This window comes from Colobus angolensis, unplaced genomic scaffold (genome assembly GCF_000951035.1).
Source record: "Colobus angolensis palliatus isolate OR3802 unplaced genomic scaffold, Cang.pa_1.0 Scaffold547, whole genome shotgun sequence".
Taxonomy (NCBI): Eukaryota; Metazoa; Chordata; class Mammalia; order Primates; family Cercopithecidae; genus Colobus; species Colobus angolensis.
Genome location: NW_012119010.1, coordinates 220692 through 243808, shown reverse-complemented (window position 1 = coordinate 243808; position 23117 = coordinate 220692). Strand labels below are relative to the sequence as shown.

Below are 23117 nucleotides of genomic sequence, written 5' to 3'. Positions count from 1 at the left end.
AAAAATAATTAGAAGCCCTTAATTTCCTGAAAAATTATTTTTAAGATAGGTTTGTATAGAATCAAGTGAAAGTAGTGACTATTATATATCTAAAAAGAAGTAGGTGAAATAATTTGCCTTACAACAGTGAATACCAATAATTGTTCTGTGTGATTAATCAACCCTACCATTAGCTTCTTGGCCTTCATGACTTCTGAATGGTATTTCTGACAGAACTGCACGATGGAGGCGTGTTGAGGTACTCTTCTGAGTGCTGTGATGCTGGAAAGAAAGGGAGACAATATGGAGTGGTTGAGATCACTACTGCTCATAAGAGCTTAATATAGAACCCAGAATCCACCCTGTGCCAGGCCCTGTGCTAAGCACTTACAGCTCATTGACAGTAATTCTTCAAGGTGGCTCCTGTCGTTGTCTTAGACAAAGAAATGCAGTTATTTGCCCAGGGTCATAGAGCTAGGTAGTGGCAGATCCAGAACTTTAACTGAGGCAGTCTGACTGTGAGAACGCGTCACAGGATTTGGCTTCTAGAAGTAGTTTGGCCGTTCAGTTGTGTAGTGGCCAAATGTGTTTAATTTTTCCTTTTACAATAACTTCTGAGATCCCTTTTCTGTCCCTTGTAACTGTGAATTAATCACTGTAGTCAAGATTATGATTTTTTACACCTTGATTAGCACTTTTCCGCCATAAATAGAAATTTGCATGGTATTTCCAACTATATCGAAGAGAGATTAATTAGCACTTTATGACAAATATGTGGCAAATTATTAATTAGGTAAATAAAGTAAGACTCAGATTTTATAGCACCACTATTGTTTTCACAGTATCAATTTTATTATTTATTCTTAGTGCTGGAATCTGATAAGCTTAACTAAGCCGATAGTGCTGTGCATTGATTTAACCACTCTTTGTTTCTCTAGATTTCAGGAAAATAAGAATACACTTTAAAAATCACTTATAGTTTATAAGGTGACACATTAATCCTCAAAGTGACAAGAAGTCGAGATGATTTTGTCTATGAGGTTTAATTTATTAAAATTTCGTTTTCTCCTGTGCTTTGCTCCAATGGCTCTGTGCTAGCAAACCAGCTATAATTAGATTAGCAGCCTGCTAAACGCCGGTGACAGCCTGCGTCTCAGAGAGCATGTGCTGGATTCCGCATGTGCCTTTTCCTTATTGGTTGGTGGCGTTGCTGCTCGCCCGTGTGATAGGTTTCCACAGTAATCTTTATGCTGCATTAGAGACATAGATACAGAGGTGCTGTACTGTGTTCTTGCAACAGTGGAGGTGCTCGGCTGGTAACGTTAAAGAAGGAATAAGGCGCCCGAGAGAAGGCGTTCGTCTTTGTTGTGGAGCATCAGCCGTTAAGGACAGCCAGCTGCGGTGGGAGTTCAGTGAAGGAGACTCAGTTCATGGTAATTACTTTAAGTCTATCTCTCACGAAAAACACGGCCATGCGTGAAATGAAGTGCGTTCATCATGTCATCTGTTTAATCTGATTTTGCTTTGTTAATACCATGGGTACTCCAGCATTCCATATGAAAATACATTCTCCTGCAGGCTTGCCTGGTAAACAGTTACCCTGTTTACAGTATTCACCGAGGAATCATGTTTTTACCTGGATTCAAGAGTGCATGTGTGTGCTTGGGAGTGATGCTTACCGGTTCGCTTCTGTTTTGGAAAGCCCGATGTTGCATCAGTTTGGGTGTCTTTGTAGGTGCGTTTCAGTACTCAGTGGACTTTGTTTGCATTGAGTCCACACTGTGCTGAATAGTGAATGATCAGGAAGAATTTAGTGAAACACACTCTAATTAGGACAGGGCAGTGACTCTCCTGATGTTGAAGCTGTGCCTTAGCAGAAGTAATGTGCTATTGTTTCTTCAGAGATGTGTGCAGCCTTCATTTTGGATGGTTTTCTTTGTCTCACCTTTTGTAGTTTTTAGTAAACCTTTTAAATACAGAGAGGGTTAACATATCCCATTCTGCCAGAGATATTTAAAGTGTATATTTAGCTGTGCTTGAAAGAAAAATTTTCGTCTCATGGCTTTGTTTAGCAGGGCAATGTTAGGAGTTGAAACGAAGTCGCAGGAAGGTGGGGTTCTTACCACTTACTTTGTCTACTGTTTGACAACATTTTTATTTCTATTACTTTTTGCCTGAAAATTGATAATCTTAATCTGTGATAAAAAATGGCACATTCTAAAAGAAAAATATTTAAATGGGCAAGACTGAGGTTCAAATATCCCAAACAAATGCAGCATGAGTTTTTCCTTCTCAGTGTCCCTTCTTCATAGTGTCCTGTTTTATACCAAAACTTCCTTTGTTTTTACTTATTCATCAAACTTAAAAATTGATGTCCTTCCCATATCAGGCTGTAGAGTCCACAGAAACTTGTGTATTGAGTCACCAGTCACATGGCTGGCTGCCAGCCACCATGCGTCTGCTATCACCAGAGCCTTGCTGATCTCTAAAAACTATCAAGAATTATTTCTCTGCTCCTGAAAAGCCAAATGATGCAATTTTAATGATTTGTTCAAATACCTGCTCTGATCTAGAACTATATTCTGGTTAAAGGGATTCAGTATATTCTTTGACAGAGTAAACTTCAGAGTACTTACCAACCGTGCCTCCTTCCCCACTCCACATTCCCTTCCAGGTCCATCCTGGTAGATAGTAAATCATCCAGTGCAAATTGCATCCAAATAACATTTTTAAGGGAAAAAAATGAATATTATGAAAACTTGCCTTGAATTATAACAGAGTATCATCTGTAATAAGAAAGTTTGGTAGTTGTTGCTTGTAATACAGTGTCTTTGTGACTTGAACCAGCTGGCGACATTCTCAGTTTTTAGACACCTTGTGTGGTGAAATGAACCTGGGAACAGTCGTTCTACTTCACATTCCACTTCCTTGATACAAACCACGCCTGTTCCCATTGCAGAAGATATGCACCAGTGGCAGAGAGTGCAGTTTCAGTGAAAGTGGTTTTGCTCTTTCCAGAAGTCCAGGCTCCTCTCTCATTTCCCTCCCTCCCTCTGCCTGCTGTGCTCTTCTATGTGGATGTGCAGAAAAACCTTTCTGGGAATCAACAATTAGGCTTGGACACTCATTTTGGGAAGGATAAATTGGTGTGGATCAATCTCTCTCTCTGTGTGTCTCTCTATCTCCTGAAATGCTTCCTAAATTCTGTTAGTCTTAAATAATTTCCAAGAAGGTTTTCTCCACTGTGAAAGCCTTAGGCACACATAAACATTGTCTAGAGTTCCTTTTGGGGGAGCCCCTTTGAGGTGTGTGTCATGGAAAGATGTAGCAAGTAGCTCTAAGTGATGTCAAATCCCTAAGGCTGGGTCTTAAAGACTTTCTGTGTGGAGGAGGAACTTTTTAAAAAATTTAAATATGGATGTATCTGTGTACTGTGTAATGCACCGGCATTATGATATCCCAAAGGGACTTTTCATATACACCGAAGGGGCTTTTTTATAACATAATTAAACAAGTGTTATTTATGTTTTTGTAAAGTAACCAAAGTATGTGCTTTTATCTTCCGATATATCATATCTTAACTTTTTTAAAACTAGATTAAGAAGACTCTTTGCATGTTTCTGTGACAAGAAAATAAAAAGAAATTTTTTGGACACTTTAAAATGTTGTTCTTTTTCCTCCTTAAAATTCCATAACTCTTTACTGATGACGTTTCTGACCAAACAACAATAGGTCTGTCAGCATAAGCATAAATATTATATTTTAAAATTAAAACATTTTCTGTTATAAGGGATACTTTCTAACATTTTCTCCTGAGGTCTAAATAGTAAAAGTGGTCACTAGTTTAAAAATGAAGTCATTTCATGAAAAATATGATGTGCTGCAAAGTAACTGGGCTGAACAAGGTGTGGAAGATATTTGTGAAGAGGAAAGAGAAATGGGTAGGGCATGATATTGCATGTAAGAGTTTCTATGGTAATATCTGTAGGTAGATTTGTGGCTGGTCACTTGGCATCTGTGATAATCCAAAAACCTGATAGATATTTGTCATTAGCAATTGATAAATATTTCAGGGTTGACCTGTTAAAGTTGCCTGGATTGGAAAAATATGAGAAAAGGTATTAGGCCTCTCATCTAAGTGTAGTTATTTTTCATTGTAGTATTCTATGGTCATGGACACTCACCATGTGCTAAGCTCTGTGCTAAGCTTTATCGAGAGAAAGAAGGCACAGTCCCTTCCTGTAAGAAGTGACTACTGAGGAAGAGAAGCAGCTAAATTAATAATAATAGGGGTGCATGAGACAGATAGAGATACATAGTTTGGTGATACCAAGGAGGGGCACCCAGTTTTTTAGAAAGGGGGTGAGGAGTGCCAGGGAGGGCTTCAGCAGAAGAGAGATGTTACCCAACCCATAACTTACTATTTCCTGCCCATCTTGACATCACATTCACAACTCAGCATTAAGTTGAAGCTGGCATAGCTTCATATTCTGTTTTTGTATTTTTTATTGATTTCAATACATGTAAAGTATCATTTCTCTTCTACCTGCTAACTCTTCTCAGAATACACACTAGGTTGTTATATGGAAATATGTTCATAGATTTACATCCTGTGGGAATTGAAGTTTTCTTTAACATATCCAGAATTTAGAAATGCATCTTAGATGCATCACCAAACACTTTTATTGCTATTATACTCTTAAGTAATTTAGTGATTACTTTTGGAACTGTTTGCATTGGCAGGAATTGTCATTTACTCTTGGCTGCATGTAGACTCCTGAAAGTCATTTATCTTGTATGTGCTCATTAAAGACAAGCTTGTAAAATTTGAGACTGGATTATAACACTTGGATTTCACCTTGAAGGTGTTTGCTTTTCTTATACATTTAATTGGATTTAAATTTTAAATCTTGTCAAATTTGGAGGAGAAGTCCACTTTAGGGGTCACCTATTTGTACAAGATCTTGCTACCAGTAAAATCTCTACATGGAAACAGATCTTGCATTTCTACTTCTATAGATCCTGCATGCAGGTAATCCTCCTAATTCTGTCATGTGTTACCCTAGTCAGGCTTCCACACTTACTTTTTCAAACCCTGTAAAATGTGCAGCTTTACTTTTCCCACCCTCCAGACCCCATCCCACTGCCTGAGTTGGATGGTAGCCCCTTAGAGCAGCTCTCTAACCCAGTGGACCTCCAGGATAGGAAACAGTTCTCTTCTGTTGCCCTCTTGTCTGTGGTTTGTTTTTTCCCTGTCTCCTTTGCTACCCCTCTTTAAGTAGCTATTCTCCAGCACTCTGGCCTTCATCAGCTTGCCTGTCCATGACACCGACTTTCCATAGGTGGGCCCATCCATTGCCACACAGTGTCCACTAATCCCCCACACTCACAGCCACACCAACCTCCTGTGCCTTTGCACAGCGTGGAGAGTGGCGCTGCTGCTCCCCCTGCTGCCTGGAATGTGCTTCCCCAGGGAGCCCATGGCTCCTTCCCCCACTGCCTAAAGGATTTCGCTCTAATGGAGCCACCTCAGTGGGACATTCTGAGATAGTATTTACTGTATTTGTTTATTTCTTTAGTTTCCCCTTTCTGGAATGTAAACTCCATGAGGTCAGAGGTTTTTCATCTTAACCCCCAGAGCCTTGAACAGTACTTGGTCCATAGAAAGTGTTCAGTCAGTACCTGTTGAATGAATGAGAGAATTAATGATTCCTGGCATGGGGGTGCTACAGTGCAGATGAAGGGTGCTCCTGGGGCAATCAAGAGCTCTGCCCCAGCCAGCTGAGAGGTGCTGTGGAGCCCCTCACTTTGAATGGGCCTCAGTTTCCAGTTCTGTAGATGGGGAGTGTGTACCAGAGGCTCTGAGGCCCCTTAAAACTCTAACACTTTTTCATAGCCCTGGAAATAAGATATGATGTCACATAAAACGTTATTTATGCGACTCATCACAACTTGATGTTATATTCTTCTTTCTGCATAATTGCTATCCATGGTTAAATGTCTCTTTTAAAAAAGAAACAATAGTTGAAGTGAACAAAACACTTAGTTTCCAAATGAAGTAGTAAAAACTAATGCATTTTGGTGTACTGACATGTGTGCTATCTTTTTTTAAATATATTGATCAGTTTCTATTTTTATTATTTTTGAGACAGAGTCTCGCTCTGTCATCCAGGCTGGAGTGCAGTGACACGATCTCAGCTTACAGAAACCCCCACCTCCCAGGTTCAAGCGATTCTTGTGCCTCAGCCTCCCGAGTAGCACCACCACACCAAACTAATTTTTTTGTGTGTGTGTGGTTTTTTTTTTTTTTTTTTTTGTGGTTTGATCGTAGAGACAGGTTTTCACCATGTTGGGCAGGCTGGTCTCCAACTGCTGGCTTCAAGTGAGCTGTCCCCCTCGGCCTCCCAAAGTGCTGGGATTACAGGTGTGAGCCATTGCACCCAGCCTGTATTGACTAATTTTTAAAAGAATTACCATTCTCTGTTGCTAAATGTATTTAATAGCCTGCCTATTTTTATCAAATAAAAAGGCAAAAGCAATCTTTTCTTCCTTTGATTTTTTTTTAGCAATTTCCTACTGCAGAGAGCATTTTAAGAAAGGACAGCATTCCTGTGACCTCTGCCTACCATCCATAAAATACTCATTCTCCTCTCAGGTAAGCATATTGCTTTGCTTTGATCCATTCTAAGAAGGAGGTATTGATTCTCTATGAAAACCTGTGTCATTATTGCACTAAGACAAAGAATCTGAGGTTTCAGATATTTTGCTGTCTGGCAAAAATAAATAAATAAAATGAAATGAAATAAAATAAAATAAAATACCCACCTTTTGAGGTCCTCTCCAGGACCAAAGTATCAGTGATGGCCATTTGTCATTCCAAGGGGTTTCATGATACACCTTTTGCATATCTGCTAGTTGTTAGTTTGTTAAATGCTATGTGCTGTTTATCAGGTAATCCCAATAATTTAGAAGTCCTCTGTGTTTTAAAAAAAAAAATTTTTTTTTTCAGAGTTGGGGTTTTGCCCTGTTGCCTAGACTGGAGGGCAATGGTGTGTTGCTCATTGCAGCCTTGAACTCCTGGGGTCAAGTGATCCTGTTGCCTCTGCCTCCTGAGTAATTAAGCCTATGAATGTGCACCACCATGCCTGGCTAATTTTAAAAAAAAATTTTCATAGAGATGGGGTCTCACCATGTTGCCCAGGCTGATATTAACTCCTGGCTTCAAGCAGTCCTTTCTCCTCACCCTTGCAAAGTGTTGGGTTTACAGGCATGAGCCACCTGGCCTGGCCAGAAGTTTCCTCTTTGTGCTTGGGGAATGAGATGGTGGTGCAGGGTCAGCAGCAGGGGCACTGGGAGTGGGTGACCAGGAGAGAGCTTTGCTCCTGAAGGGAGGCAGAGTCGAGAGAGCAGAACTTAAATTCCAGTCCAGGAACTGAGACTGAGGGGGTGGAGTATCTTTGGAGGATGGCTGGCCAGCAGGCCTGGGAATGGCAGGGTGCTTTTCCCCACATCCCCCCTGCTCCCGGGACTCCTTTCTGGTCCCCACAGCTGATGGAGAGCTTGGGAGCATTTTTTCCAGGTCTCTTCCTACAGTCAGACGGTCTTCCAGGAAGGAGCTAAGGAAGTGGAAGGATGGTGGTCAAAGTACAGATGGTTCCCTCTTTTATGGAGGGAGTGAGAGCTCAATAACACCAAATGAGGAGGTTAGAAATGTTTAGGAAAATGAAGACAGCTCTCCAGTTACCTCATTTCCACCACAAGTTGAAAAGTGTAAAGAGCAACCCTCAGGAGAACACAGCCTCAGTCTCAGTGCCCACATTCTGAGTGGCCCCATGCTTGGATTTGATTGACAGCCTTCCTCCGGCTTCCTTTCTAGCATCCGTTTGTAATGTACCCTTGCTGATATAGTAAGCCATGTGTTTTGTAATTTATTATTATTGCATTATGCAGGATGTTGTCAGGTGATGTAATCGCTTTTCTAGAACCTTCAAGAATCTAACTTAGGCTGACAAATAAGAATCAGCCTGTGCCGGGCAGAATTGTACAATCTGTAGAAACAGGAATTAAAGAGAAAGCCAACAACACCCCTCAGTGCTATACTCTGAAGCCTCTCACTCTTATCACCATCTTACTTATCTTCTTATCTCAGATATAAGAAGCTCTGATACAAAAGCCTGGGGCTCCTGTTGACTGGAAGGAGCTCTGCATCTGCCATCGCCAGCACTTGTGGAGCTGAGGTTGTAAAACTGCACCCGAGTGCCAGTGTACTTAGTAGGGAATGCCTTCCAACAGTCCCATGTTTTTCATTCTGCACCATTCTAGGGAGCTCATCCATCCTGATTTGCCCATGACTGAGGGATTTCCTGGGACATGGGACTTGGCAGTGCTAGAACTGGGAAGTCAGAGCAAGCCAGGCAGGACATGTTATTCCCTCTTGTGATCCCACCACCCCTCCTCTCTCTTGTACATGGCTGGGTGATGTTCTGCTCACCAGGATGGTTGTGCAGTTGTTCGCAGCCCTGGTGGCCAGGGAAGAACTACAGGGTTTAGTAGACCTGGCCATCCCCTCAGCTCGTCTGCTTAGTAACCAGTTGGATGGACTGGGATGGTTTTCTTTATTTTCTGTGAGCCTCAGTTTCTCATATGCCAAGTAAGAAGAACAGGATAAGGCAGTAGGGGTGTAGGGAAAGTAACAAGACAGAGCAATGGAGATACCTGATATAGCCTAGGTACACAAGAAGGGGCGGGTGCCTCCCGGCATCAAGACAAACCATCCAAAGCAGACAGTCAGTTACCTTCACAGGCATAAGTAACTGGCTTGAGCTTTATCAATACTATTATTTACCTAGATCAGGAAGGTTAGAAAGAGCTTAGCCATGTGACTCACCAACACCCTGTCAGCTGAGTTGCAGGCGTAAATCCTAGCCCTGATACCTAAGATACCTAATTCTTAAATAACCTTAAGTCAATTTGTACAAGTTACTTCGAGTTGTTTTTATACCAGTTTTCCGATGTAGATTGAAACATTTTTTAAAGTGCTGTAAAGAATGCTGTGAAAAGCATAATTTGTTTCCTATCTGTATCCAAATGTTTTTAACTTTCAGGTTATTATTGTATTTAAAGTTTATTAAAACATTTTTCTTTCCTAGATTCTTAAATTACAGATTAGCAGCCTTATGAATTCATATGCATTATTATCGCCATTAAATGTTCACTGCTCTCAATATATGAGTTTAAGATTACTTTGTTTTTAGAGAACACACTGGGATTTTTTAAAAGTGGCTCCTTGTTTAAGGAAACTAAAAGGCAAATGAAGTCATGAAATAAAATGATATCGTAATGTTCTTTTGGTCAAACCTTTTTGAGTTTTTTCATCCTGGAACATGAAATGTCCTGAGTAGTGTATATATGTAAGTCATTTTTAAAGGAATACACAAACACCAATATCTGTGCGTTATGCATGTAATTACAATTTCAGGAAATAAGCTTGAAGGCTTCCTTTGTTTTTTGTTTCTTGCTATCTTATTCAAACTTAAGTAATTGATAAAATCTGTTTCTCCTTGAAGTTTTCCTTTTTCAAAACTTCTCTTCAGATTTTCGCGTTTTTAATGTGGTGCATGCTAGATACTTGAGAAATTGCTTGGAACAACAGCCCTCGCATATTTATTTCGTATGTTAAATGGGCCTGACCAAAAATGCTTGCTGGTTTTCCCCAGACACCTTTTTATCCAACTCGGTGTTTCCTAAAGCTGGTCCTCCAGAATGAGAGGTTTGTACCTCATCAATGACTCATCATCCACTCATGCCAGCACCCCTGACTTTTGCCTCTCTCCAGATCAGCTGTTTCCCAAGAGAATGACTCAGAGATCAGATTCCAGCAGTACAGTCAGGTGTGGCTCCTCTGAGGCCATCTCAGCTGACCTTGAGCAAGGTCTCCTCAGGAATCAGGAGAGTTGGCACAAAAGTGAGACCCACTGTGCCGGGAGCCAGGCTTGCTTGCTGCTTTTTTAAAAAGAGGAAGAGGAAAGGGCATTCTCTGGGGGAAAAAAGCAGGGATTTTACATGTTTTCTTTTACTTACTCATAAAAACTGTATGCGCTTCTCTAAGGATAGATATAGGGATAGTCCCCCTCATACTCAGAAGTAGAATTCTATATTTGAGGATTTAACACACATTTATTGTGAACCTCAAAAAATTATTGATTGGAATTTAAATTGTCAAATTACAGTAGGGTGTTATTTGCTTACGCTTGTAATCCCAACACTTTAGGAGGCTGAGTTGGGAGGATCACTTCAGACCAGGAGGTCAAGACGAGCCTGAGCAACATAGTGAGACCCTGTCTGTACAAAATTTTTTTTTTAATTAGCCAGATATTGTGGCATGCGCCTGTAATTCCAGCTGTACAGGAGGCTGAGTTGGGAGGGTTGCTTGATTCCAGGAGTTTGAGGCTGCAGTGAGCTGTGATCATGCCACTGCACTCCAGCCTAAGTAACAGAGCCAAGACCCTATTTTTTAAAAAAAATGAGTAATTTTGACATATTTAAATTTTTTTAATCAAATGAAAGATAAACTCTGTATTACTACCTGCATAGTTGTTTATTAATGGCTGTTATAATAGAAATAGTGTCATTGTAAATGTAATCACTAGTTTTCTTACAAAGATCAGCAGAGAGGAAGGATGGGCTGCAGTTATGCCCATGGACTATAGAAGGACTGCCCTGTGGCCGTGTGCTGGAGACATTTTGTGCAATCTTTACTTGCCCTTCAGAGAAGCATTAGAATCTTCAATATGTAGATATGGGATATGTGTAATATGGGAATCAGAGGCTAAACTTCAGATCAAAGGGCAACCATGTGGTTAGACATACACTGGGTATGAAGCCCAAGTCTACCCAAGGCTCTTCTATCAAACCCCTATCTAGACCTTGCACACCAGTTAATTTCTTTACAACATCAGGGTCGTACATACAACAGGAAAGCCAGCTGAGGGAAGTCGGACAATGGGAAAGCTAGAATGGAAAGGTTACACGGAAACATCAGTGTCTAGTGGAATATTAGAATGATCTGTGGAAACGATGAAAATCTTCAGTCAGAGTAGGAAAGAGACCAAAAAGGTCGTACGAAGAGGGAAAGGGCCTGTTAGGAGGACACAGGTGAAAGAGAGGAGATTTAAACAGCAATTGCAGTTGTGCCAGGAGAAAACCTAGACTTTCCAGACCTTCTCACTTTATTTTCAACCTGTAAATCATGTGCTACCATCTCTAGGTGTGGATGGAGAACGCAGTCATGCATTCTGAGTACTCAGAGGAGTTCAGAGACCTGTGATGCTTGCCAGGACCTGGTGTTTAGTGAGCACTGGAGTAGCTTCTCCACACAGGTCTCCCTCTTCCATAGCATAGGATAAAAGAATGCTAAATATTCAATTCTGGTATCATGTCTGTGTATCTGTGTTCAGAGATGCAACCAAAAACCTAAATGTATTCCTAATCTGCATTTCTTCTGGAAATTCCTTCTGTTTACCAGGGGAGCAATGCTGCCTTCTCCTTGCATGGTCTTTAGGCAGAGCTTCACAGAGCACTGGCCCTTCATGCTCCTGAAATACTTATATTTTGCTTTTACTTCAGTCCTACAGGTCCAGTTCTCTATGATACATTTAAAACCAAGCTCCACATCACCCTTGGTCAAAAAGAGTCAGCTTTCACTCACCAGGACAGTCAGTGAAGACCCTTCCTCTGGAAGGAAGCCTCCCAAGTGACTGTCCCTTACTATGCCTGCCTGTTCAGGTGTTGAGCCCTGCTGACTCATCCTTGAGGGCTCATGCCCCAGCACAGCCCTCTTCATCACCAGACAGTCCCATTACTGACTTAGCCATATGCTAGTCACCTGCCTCTAGTTTCTGCTCCCACACCAGTCCATGTAGGAGGCAGAAAATTTTTTTTCATATTTTTATTTTTTGAGACACAGTCTGGCTCTGTTGCCCAGGCTGAAGTGCAGTGGCACAGTCTCAGCTTACTCCAACCTCTGTCTCCCAGTTTCAAGCAATTCTCCTGCCTCAGCCTCCCAAGCAGCTAGGATTACAGGTGTGTGCTACCACACCCGCTAATTTTTATGTTTTTGGTAAAGATGGGGCTTCGCCATATTGGATAGGCTGGTCTCAAACTCCTGACCTCAAGTGATCTGCCTGCCTCAGCCTCCCGAATGGCTGGGATTATAGGCGTGAGCCACCACACCTGGCCAGAAAATTTTTACAAACAGTTTTCATCCTGTTACTTCCCTGCTCTGAAACCTGCTTTCTCCCGGTTACCTGTCTACCAAATTTAAATTCCAAAGCCACCTCTCATCTGGGCTCTTCTGCTTACTCAAAGTCAGTGTCTGTTATTCTACTCATATTGCTACACACCTGGCTCCTCAGAGCTTATGGGCTGCTGCTTGCCTGAAACCCCTTATCAGTTCCACTCTCTTAAAGCCCAAGAGTTCCTTTAATGCCTGTTTCAAAAGTTACTTTTTCCTTTAAAAGCAATGGGTTTTTGGGAGTGGGAGGGAATCTAAGAATTTTTGAAATTTATTCTCTCAACAGATTCATAATCCATGCAACAAATTTCTTCACAATTTAATGTATACCATGTACATATATTTATAAGTAGTCTTAGAATTATTCTTTGCTGTCTTTGAGGGTTTATGTGTTATCTCTTAAATTGTATGATCAATTTATTTAAAAATGTTGCCTTCTTCAAAGAACCTAGACTCTCAGATGCTCGAGGGGATGAATAAATAAGCCTTGCCCTCCCAACTCTTCTGTACAGGGAGCTGTGAGCACATGGGCTAGGGTTGAAATCCTAGAGGAGATCGTAGATGGCTTTGCAGCATCAGTGCTATTCTATGGACTGATTCACTTCCTAAAGAGGAATGAAGTGATTTACCCACCTGGGAAGCCTTTGTGAAAATAAAAATTTTCATCAACAACACAGAATGGAAAACTTGTCAGTTCTTAACTGCCCATAATAGAGTGACGTCTTAATGGGCATGTAGACATAAACCATCTAGGGAAAAATAACCGCATCAGCAGGAAGAAAGAGGAACTCGGTCTAAATTGTGAAGAACCAGTTCAGATTCTCCCTCCCATGTGGGCTTCTTATCCTTAAATCGCCATTTATTCATCATTTACATTCTGTATCCTCAGAGTTCCTTATGACTGTGAGCACGTAGTCATGTACATTCTTTAGTCTGTGAGTACATTAAAGGTACTTGTGAAATTCTGATTTAAGTTACAGTAAAAGTTTTCTACCTCACTCTAATAGACTATAAGCAAGTTGGGGGTAAGAATTATGTTTTAACTCTGAATCTGTAGAATCAAGCACAGAATCTAGCAAACTACAGAAGATAAAGAAATGTTTGTGGGGCTGGGCACAGTGGCTCATACCTGTAATCCCAGTGCTGTGGGAGGCTGAGGCGGGAGGATCATTTGAGCCCAGGAGGGCAAGATTAGCATGGGCAACACATCTCCTCACTGGTAGATGTGTGACCCCCATCTCTGTTTTGTTTTTTTGTTTGTTTTTTGTTTGTTTTTTGGGTTTTTTTTAGCATGGTGGCACACACCTGTGGTCCCAGCTACTTGGGAGGCTAAGGCGAGAGGACCACTTGAGCCTAGGAGTTTGTAGCTTCAATGAGCTATGATCATGCCACTGTGCTCCAGCCTGAGTGACACAGAACAAGACCCTGTCTCTTAAAAAAAAAAGAAAAAGAAAATTAAAGGAAATGTTTATGGAATTTAATAGACTGAAGTTTTTTGTGCATATGGAGGAAAGTCACTGTACATTGCTCATCTGTCTTTTTGGTCACTGCCTCTCACAAGCTCCATCTTCAGATATAAGACACAGCAGCACAGGGCTTAGCAGGGCCAGAAGCATTATTTCACTGAAAGGGGGAGACACAGTCTATTGCTGGAGAAAGAAAGGCAAAACTGAAGTCAGAAACAAAAGAGGGGAGAAGAAGCAGAAGAAATTGGGTTATTTATGGTTAGATGTAGTTGAACATTATGGTGCAGAATTGTAAGAACTTGGGTGAAACTTTAAACTAGTCAAAGTAAGGAATAATCAAGGCATAATTAGCTTTGTTCAAAGGCTACTTGAATTTGGTCTCCTCAACCGCGTTTGAAATAGGGTTTTGTTTCCAGAATTCAGATTATATAGTTTATTTATTCATTTTTTAAATTTTACTCAAATTGATTATTCCCTGTGGACTCACAGATTCAATATTCAGAGGTTCAGTTATTTGGGATTGTCTCCACGTTCACTAATTGTGTTAATTCTGCTATTTCGGGGAAGTGGCACCGTAAAAGCCCACACTCCAGGGCCAATGAAGAATACAGAGTTCAGGTCACTCCTGCCATCCACGCCTCCCCTGCCTTCATGTTCCCTATGTTAATTTTCTTTTCATTTACTGTTCCATTAAAAATTACGGATCCAGTGTCTAGTTTGCCCGGGGGTGAAATGGGGATGAAGAAGCTTTCCCACCTTGAGACTCTGACATTCTTGTAAAGGGTTAAAAACTATATTTGAAAAATCATCCTAAGAAGAATGGTAGCTAGTAGTGCTCGAGTTGGAAGTAAAGAAAATGTGAGGAGATCCAAGAAAATGATGAATTTTAGGCAGAACCAAAGCTCTGGGTACGTAGAAGAGTATGGCTAACTCCTGGGTGGTCCGGATCAATGGCATATGAGAGAATCCACTGCAGAACTGTTTGTATTTGAATCTTTGGTTCAGACTAGTTCACCATATTAGTGGTCTGTCCTCTGTGTCCTCAAAAGTTACAAGGCTGTCTTTCCTGAGCTCAGCGGGCTCCTGAAGTGTGCTCGTGACCAAGACCTTGCTGGCTGCCATCTGAATCATACATAATGGATGAAAAAAAGGAGTCAGCAGAAGGCATGGATGGTGTGCACCTCGCTAAAGAGAAGATGAACTATAATATTTTCAAGTATCATTCTAGTGACAGTTGGCCTATAAGTAGTGTTTCTGATTTTAATTTCATTTCTAATTTATGTGATTCTGTAAGATTCTCTGTGTTTTCCATCCTTCCAGCAGTAGACTTGAATCTCCAATTTCCCTTTTTTTTTTGAGATGGAGTCTCGCTCTGTCACCAGGCTGGAGTGCAGTGGTGCAATCTCTGCTCACTGCCACCTCCGTCTCCCCGGTTCAAGCCATTCTCCTGCCTCAGCCTCCCAAGTAGCTGGGACTACAGGCACTCGCCACCATGCCCAGCTAATTTTTGTATTTTTAGTAGAGACAGGGTTTCACCATGTTGGCCAGAATGGTCTCGATCTCTTGACCTTGTGATTCTCTCGCCTCAGTCTCCCAAAGTGCTGGGATTACAGGCATGAGCCACCATGCCTGACAAAATCTCCATTTTTTAAACATGATTTTTCACTGAAAAATTTACCACCATGTATACCTTAAACTCTCCATCCCCAGATAGAATGGATTGTGAAGCTTCACTCTTTTCCTATTCGTGAGGATTATATCCCTAGAGGCTGCTGTCAGGTGCCAGCAGGGATTTTATGGATCACCACCAAGAAAATGATGGTAAATGTCCCCACCGAGTGGCACTGGATTCTAAGCATAGTATAAGGAGTAGATTGCACCCTACACCTGCCAGGACTTTCCCTCTTTACACTGTTTTACAGGGGGTGTTAGAGTGGCTACACTGCAGGATGCTAGGGCAGTCAGAAAGGGATTGACGCATGACACTCTGAACCTGGCAGTTGGCATCAAAAACAGGAGAAAAAGCAGGCTTCATTTTCATTTACTCTCCTAGTTGTATTTGTAGTTCAACATTTCATGCTGTATTGGTAAAGGGAAAAAATTACTTTTTGTGGGGGTCATGCCCCCTTCCTTTAATCAACTGAAAAGTCTTGTAAAGCTGATACACTTTTAACCAGGCATGGTGGCTCACACCTATAATCCCAGCCCTTCGGGAGTCCAGGGCAGGCAGATTACTTGAGGTCAGGAGTTCAAGACTAGCCTGATCAGTATGGTGAAACCCCATCTCTACTAAAAATACAAAAATTAGCCAGATGTGATGGTGGGTGCCTGTAATCCCAGCCACTCAGGAGGCTGAGGCAGGAGAATCACTTGAACCCAGATGATGGAAGTTACAGTGAGCCGAGATCACACCACTGCACTCCAGCCTGGGTGACAGAACGAGACTCTGTCTCAAGAAAACAAACAAACAGAAAGTTGATACACTTCTAGATTTAAGATTTTGACCATTGGCCTATGAGCCAGAGAGATGTTTGTGTTGAACTTGGGCCTGAAAAATTTCACATTCGTTTTTAGAGTATAAGGAACTCTTAAATACTTCTGGCACACTGATTTGTGAAGCACTTTAAGATCGTGTTCACTTTCTTCTCCACCAGATATCTGTTTTCTCTACTTTGAACCCTCCACAGATGTCCCTGTTATGAAGTGTGCTGCATTCTGCTTTTTGCGGGGTGGCTTATTCCCCACTGCAGTTCTTGGGCACTGGCCATTTGCACACGGAGCTCTAGCCTTTAGGGGCCAGTGCCCAATTAAAAAATCAATGGAATTAATATAAACCTGAGTAAATTATCAATGGGAAAGTATGATTTAGCTTACAAAATTAATTTGTAACTTTCCAAAATGTTTTCAGTTTAGTGAAGCCAACTTCCCCGGAAGTAAAACTCCTTAAGACCTCAACTCAATACCTGATACCTGGTTCTCGCTTTACTGGCTTATAGAAGGGGCCCGGTCAATGTTGCTAAAATGAAATTAACGCTGTGTTCATCACCTGTGTACCGTGGTCATGTTCATAACCGAATCTGCAGCTCGTCTAAGGTAGTCTCCAAGAGCGTTAAGACAAAGTAAATTGCCTCATTCGGAGCCTTTGAGAGCACCTCTCTCTTATTTTTAGCAGTCTTTGGTCGCTAAGCATGAGATTAATATGCTAAGTATAATAAGGAAAATTTATATGAATATATGACTTTAAATCTACTATTAAGAAACAGGAAATTAAGAGATCACTTGAAGACATTTTATGTCAAATCTGCAACATTTTTTAATTTCGTATTATATTTTAGTAATAAAACTTCATGTTGTACATGTTTACAGTATCTTATTAATTTTAAATTCCACTATGTTTAAAACCATTTTATGATTATTAGATCTTTTCATCCAGTCAGTATCTTATTTTTCACATGATTGAAACCTAGCTTTGAAGTGCTATCTGAAGTGTTCTTATGTCTCATCCTGAGAATTCACCTCTTTATTGACACTTAGCTTTACCCATAAGTAGGACCACTGTGCACTTCTTAGGACCTTCCACAGAGAGTGCTACTTCTGTTGTAAATTTGTGCAATATTGCTCTGATATGTAAAATACTTTACAAACTGCCACCTTGCAAAGTTCCCAGTCCCCACTTGTCAGTGATGGATGGTGATGCTTTAAGGGTTCATGTCAATAGAGGTATATTTTCCAGTAAAGACAAAGGAATGTTAATGGACTAATAGCTCCGTACTGTCATGACTGACTGACGTGATATTGCACAAGTTGAAGACAGTGGAGCTGGCATTTTGCTTGGCATTCACTGGACACTTCAGCCCTTTAGTGCATCATCTCCCTTCATTCTCACAGCAGGTAATTAATGGAACAGATAGCATGTGATCATGGGGCTAGATTTGAGCTCACACCATACACCGTCTGGTTGCAGATCTGTCCCTCTAAACTATCTTGCCAAGTGTCCAGTGTGCTTTAGGTGTCAGGTGCTTCACAGACTATGGAGGTAAATATTTTCCTACTATTTAGAAGCCATGTTTTCTCAGCACATAGGATTTTCTGAAGGTTTCTCTGAGCAAAAGAACTTGCTGCAGATGCCAACCAAGAATTCCTTCTCAGGGGTGCTTATCATATAGTAGTGCCAAAGAAACCAACGCTGTGCATTACCTTCTGCCTTATCTAGAGCCCTAGAGAGGTCATCTATCTGTCTGTGACTTAGATCACTGGGCTTCACTTCCAGTTCTCTGATTTAAGGCTTCTGTTAGAGCAGCAGCTGTAGCAATTTGCTTTTTGAATAGGCTTATACATTTTACAAGCACTCTCACTTCAGCGGCCTTGAGGGCTGGAGTAAACTGTTATATCAGCTTCATAGATGAAGCAACAGGAGCATCAGAGAAAAGCGACCTCTCAAAGCTACATGGGTCATAACTGGAAAAGCCAGGATAGAAGCTCCTCTGCCTCTTTTGCCATCACAACTCCAAAACTTGACCTCTCTCTGGGGCCATCTCCTCATTGGCTCATCGGCAGAATGAATGAATTGAACTCCAGCAGTGATTTTCAAACCTTGTTCCCTGGAGTATTAGGGGTTTCAAGGCTGATGGGGATTGAGATTTGGGGCTCTCCTTTAGCCAAAACCACTCTGCATTCATCTACCTTGCATACCAGTGTTCTACATTGTCTTTAAAGAGAGCTTCTGTGGTAAGAAAATACTTTGAAGATTACTGATCCTCAAAGGTTTTATTATATTTTAAACTTTAACCTTTAGGGGCCAGTGCCCCATTTAAAAATCAATGGAATTAATATAAACATGAGTAAATTGTCAGTGGGAAAGTTGACTGGACTTGCAAAATTAATTTGTATCTTTCAAAAATGTTATCTGTTGGGTGAATCCAAGAGGCTTCCCCAGAAGTAAAACTCCCTAGGACCTCAACTCAATACTGGATACCTGGTTCCCACTTGACTGGCTTATAAGAGGGGCCAAATAAATGTTGCTAAAATGAAATTAAAAGAAAAAATTTATTTTGATACTTGTTTTAAGTAATGCACAGACTATCAAAATGTATTTATTTTACATCTGTTGTAGTATGCTAGGATTATAGATATTCTACAATTAATTTTAAAGGACAATCACAATTTTAGTTTCTCCATTGAATCTTATTTTGCTTCATTCATACATATATTCAGTGAGTCTTCCCTCTTACCCGAGTCTCTCCATAAATGTCTTCATTATTTTACTGACTTGATGAATTCTCAGTTCCAAATGACGTTTCAAGTCGTATATCTAGTTTAGAACTCATGCAGTAAAATAACACTTCTAGACAGAATTGTGAATTCAACGAAATGTGTCTCTTTCTCTCTATAATACATTGTGTTATCTTCATTCTTGGAAGAGATTTGAATAGAGGGATTGTATATGCTTCCTTTTATGGGATGCTATGAATATGAATACTTATTTAACAAACCAAATTATATTTCTCTCATTCCCCAGACTTTAGAAAGGTTTATGATTTCAACTGATGGCACACACTAGAATTTTGTAGAAGTTACAAGGAAACGGAGCTGCCCTTGACAGTTGCACCTTCATCCTGGGTTCAGCAGTGTCCTTAGAGTGAAAAGAGGGTGAAGGAGTTCTAACTGCATTCTAAGACCAAGTGATATTTTGTCCAAAAACTATCAAGGACAGTCTTCTCTGCTTTTAATACTAGCTTTTTGATCAGAGGGCTCATGGGGTGCAACATGCACACCAACTTGCTGCCTTGTAAACTTGAGCCCTTGTAAATCCGTGACATTTTTCCTTGTTACAACGGTTTTATATTCTCATGTATATAAATACTGCCTTTGACAGGATAAGACACTAGTGCCATGAATATTCCTTTAGCTGTGGTAAAAACTCTGCAATAAAGCTTTGACGTTTTAAGATGACAATCAAATGGTCCAACAAAGGGCAGAAGAAGCTAAAGTAAAAACCTTCACAGATGGGTGGTTTATTTCACATCAACTCTGTGGTCTTAATGCTGCCTATTGGAGGCATGTTTTTGCATCAGCCACATGAATTGGTGAACTTTAGTGTATATGGATCATAAAGTATTTCTTCACTTGAAGGTCATCTGTGGCTAAGCTGTAATTTCTGCAGTTCTGTGAAAATTAGCACTCTATCAACCTTGTCATTTGAATTGGGCATCTTTATGTAGATGTTTGATGCTTCTATTTCACTGCTACTTTCCCTCTGCTGTAGTCCTTAAAACATGGTGTCTGAGATCCACTCTAATCTAGTTTCGTGGTTTAATTTACTTGTGGATGCCTTAGTTTTGTGGGTTTTGCTTTCCACAAAAAGATGTGATAGAATCTGATCTCACAGGCATTACCTTCTACACCCAAGGACTTTTTCCCTCCCTTGTCACCTTTTCCCTGTTAGCAGACATCATTTTACTTCGGCATTATTTGATTTGGTGTGATAAATGGATTAAGATCAAAATTAGCATCAAAATAATTATGGCAATTTGAAAAGACATTCATTGGGGGAACACTGTAAACACTCCAACTTAGTAATGATAGGATACAGAGATTTTGAGGAAAAGCTATTGTACAGAGGCACTGATGATAGGTTTTACTTCTGAGTTAGTTATTGTAAAAGCTCACATAGCTCTTATTTATTTTTGATCAGGAGATCATGTTTTAGAAGAAAGCATTACATGGAAGTAAAATGGCATCAAAACTATTGCTTACGTTGAAAACATTTTTGCCATTTAGTGTTTTCTAGAAAATTGTATCCTTTATACATATGTAGTATGATTTCTGTCCTTCTCATATATTAGCAGACTTTCTATTAACTACAGTTGGCCCTTGACTAACACAGGTTTGAACTGCTCAGGTCCACTTATATTTTCTTCTGCCTCTGCCACCCCTGAGACAACAAGACCAACCTCTCTTCCTCTTCCTCCTCCTCCTCTTCCTCAGCCTACTCAGAGTAAGACAATGAGATTATGATAATCTACTTCCACTTAATGAATAGTAAATATATTTTCTCTTTTTTGCAGGGGTGAGCAGAGACAAAGTCTCTCTCTGTTGCCCAGGCTGGAGTGTGGTGGCATGATCACAGCTCACTGCAACCTCCTCCTCCCAGGTTCAAGCAGTTCTCCTGCTGGAGCCTCCCAAGTAGCTGAGACTACAAGTGCATGCCGCCATGCCTGGCTAATTTTTTTGTATTTCTAGTAGTGACAGGGTTTCACCGTGTTGCCCTGGCTGGTCTCAAACTCCTAAGCTCAGGCAATTTTGCCTGCCTCGGCCTCCCAAAGTGCTGGGATTACAGGCTCAATGAGCCACTGCGCCCAGCCTGGGATTTTCTTAATAACATTTTCTTGTCTCTAGCTTACTTTATGGTAAGACTAGAGTGTATCATACATCTAACATACAAAATTTGTGTTAATTGACTGTTTATGTTATCAGCAACGCTTCCGGGCAACAGGAGCCTATTTGTAGTTAAAGTTTTAGGGCAGTCAAAAGTTATGCTCAGATTTTCAACTGCATGGGGTGGAGGGTCAGGGTCTTTCACCCCTGGCGTTATTCAAGGGTCCATTGTAGTTTATTCAAAATAACGGCTAAGGTATCTGTACACCCTTCAGATAATTCTTTTGAGCATCTCAGTGTTTTCATCTCATTATTTATAAAGATTGACTTGAGATTTTCCCCAAAAGGCCTTTGAGCTCAGATTATATTGTGGTTTTTGTGGAAAGCAAAAACCATAAACTTAAGGCACCCGCAAGTAAATCACAATTTTTAATATGAGCAATACTAGTAATATTAACAGTAATAAATATAGCAGTTAACAGATATGAGTTGCTTACTATGCACTTCACCCCCTTTTAAGCATTTACTTGGATTTCTCACTGAATTCCTACAAACCCTTGGTCCAGATGAGGCAGTGCATGGCAGGTGTAGCCATGCCTTTGCTCTCCTAAGCAAGGGCCCTTCTACTAAAGCATGCTCTTTAGTTAACCAAACAGTCTCTGTAGTGGGCCAAATGTTAATGCCTCTCCAAAGATGAGGGCATTTTCATGCTCCTCTCTTCAGCTGGGATTGTTTGAAGCAAAGCAGAATGAAAACATTTCCCTTAAAGAAATAGGCTCAGTGAAGACTCCCTCATTCCAGGATGTGAGAGTGCCTGGTGTCAGGTTACCTAGCTTCCCTGTCTTTGTTTCCAGCCCCTTGGGGTAGCCTGTCCCTTACCCAAGCACAGGCAGATTCTGGTCATCACCAGGCCATTTATCACAGCTCAGGTGTCCTGCTTGTGCTCATCAAGGCCCTGCTGGACGGCAGTCGCTGCGTGCAGCACAGCACCACGAAGGGTTTTAGTTCAGCCCTCTTGTGTGTCTCAGGATTCTACGCCAGAATTTTATAATCACGTCGGCTGTAGCTCACAGCATAATGATATCTGTGGATGACCTTATCACCACCAGGCTTCCATCAAAGCCCATGCCTGATGGTCACTGGCAGACTAAAGAAGAGAAAAAAATAAGCATAGGTAATTTCTACATATTCATGACAGATGCCCCCCATTCAGCATTCTCATAAAAATACAATCCTGCTGAAACTCATTTTTAATGGTGACCCTGAAAATCCAAAATGGGGATCTTGCTTCTCCCCTCCATGTGGTCGCTGGGTTACAAGGAACATGTGAAATGATCCCTGCATGGCAGAGCAGCCTGTTACCATGGAGACAGCTTACTACTTTCCCAGCCCTCTGGCTAGTTCCAGGAACGTTAACTCCATACCAATTTTAAAGAAATGAATGGAAGTCTAAGGTTAATATCTAGCTTTTTAAAAGTTATAATTATTTAAAAAAAGCACTCATATTAAGTTACAAACAGACTCTTCTCATCTGGAAAGGATTACATTTAATATTATTAATAACAATACTTCATGTAAGCAGAGTAACCACTGCTAAAAGACTCACATTCTATTGCTGTTAATTGAGCCTTCCTTTTTCATATTTTACTTTCAGGCTTAGTATTACACTCATCTGGAGGAAATAAAATAATTTTATTTATTCATAATTTGCTGTTTATCTATTATTTGTGTCTTTTAAATCTCAATATCCTCACGGAGATATGCTATATTTTTCTTCTTTTTTTTTTTTTTTTTAAATTATACTCTAAGTTCTGGGATACATGTGCAAAATGTACAGGTTTGTTACATAGGTATACATGTGCCATGGTGGTTTGCTGCACCCATCAACCCATCATCTACATTAGGTATTTCTCCTAATGCTACCCCTCCCCTAATCCCCCACCCCCCAACAGGCCATGGTGTGTGATGTTCCCCCCACTGTGTCCATGTGTTCTCATTGTTCA

At 40.8% G+C, this 23117-nt stretch overlaps 1 protein-coding gene across 3 annotated transcripts in view; it reads left to right on the top strand.

The window, feature by feature from the left end:
* The window catches only part of FAM110B (family with sequence similarity 110, member B), a 164806-nt gene that overhangs the window by 78677 nt on the left and 63012 nt on the right, over positions 1 to 23117 (top strand). For 2 of the 3 annotated variants that reach the window (XM_011961303.1, XM_011961305.1), the window contains one exon: positions 6546 to 6634. The gene's annotated coding sequence lies outside the window, so the exon portion shown is untranslated. Of the gene's footprint in view, positions 1 to 1188; positions 1413 to 6545; positions 6635 to 23117 lie in introns of those variants that run through there. The other variant, XM_011961304.1, reaches the window with a different exon arrangement.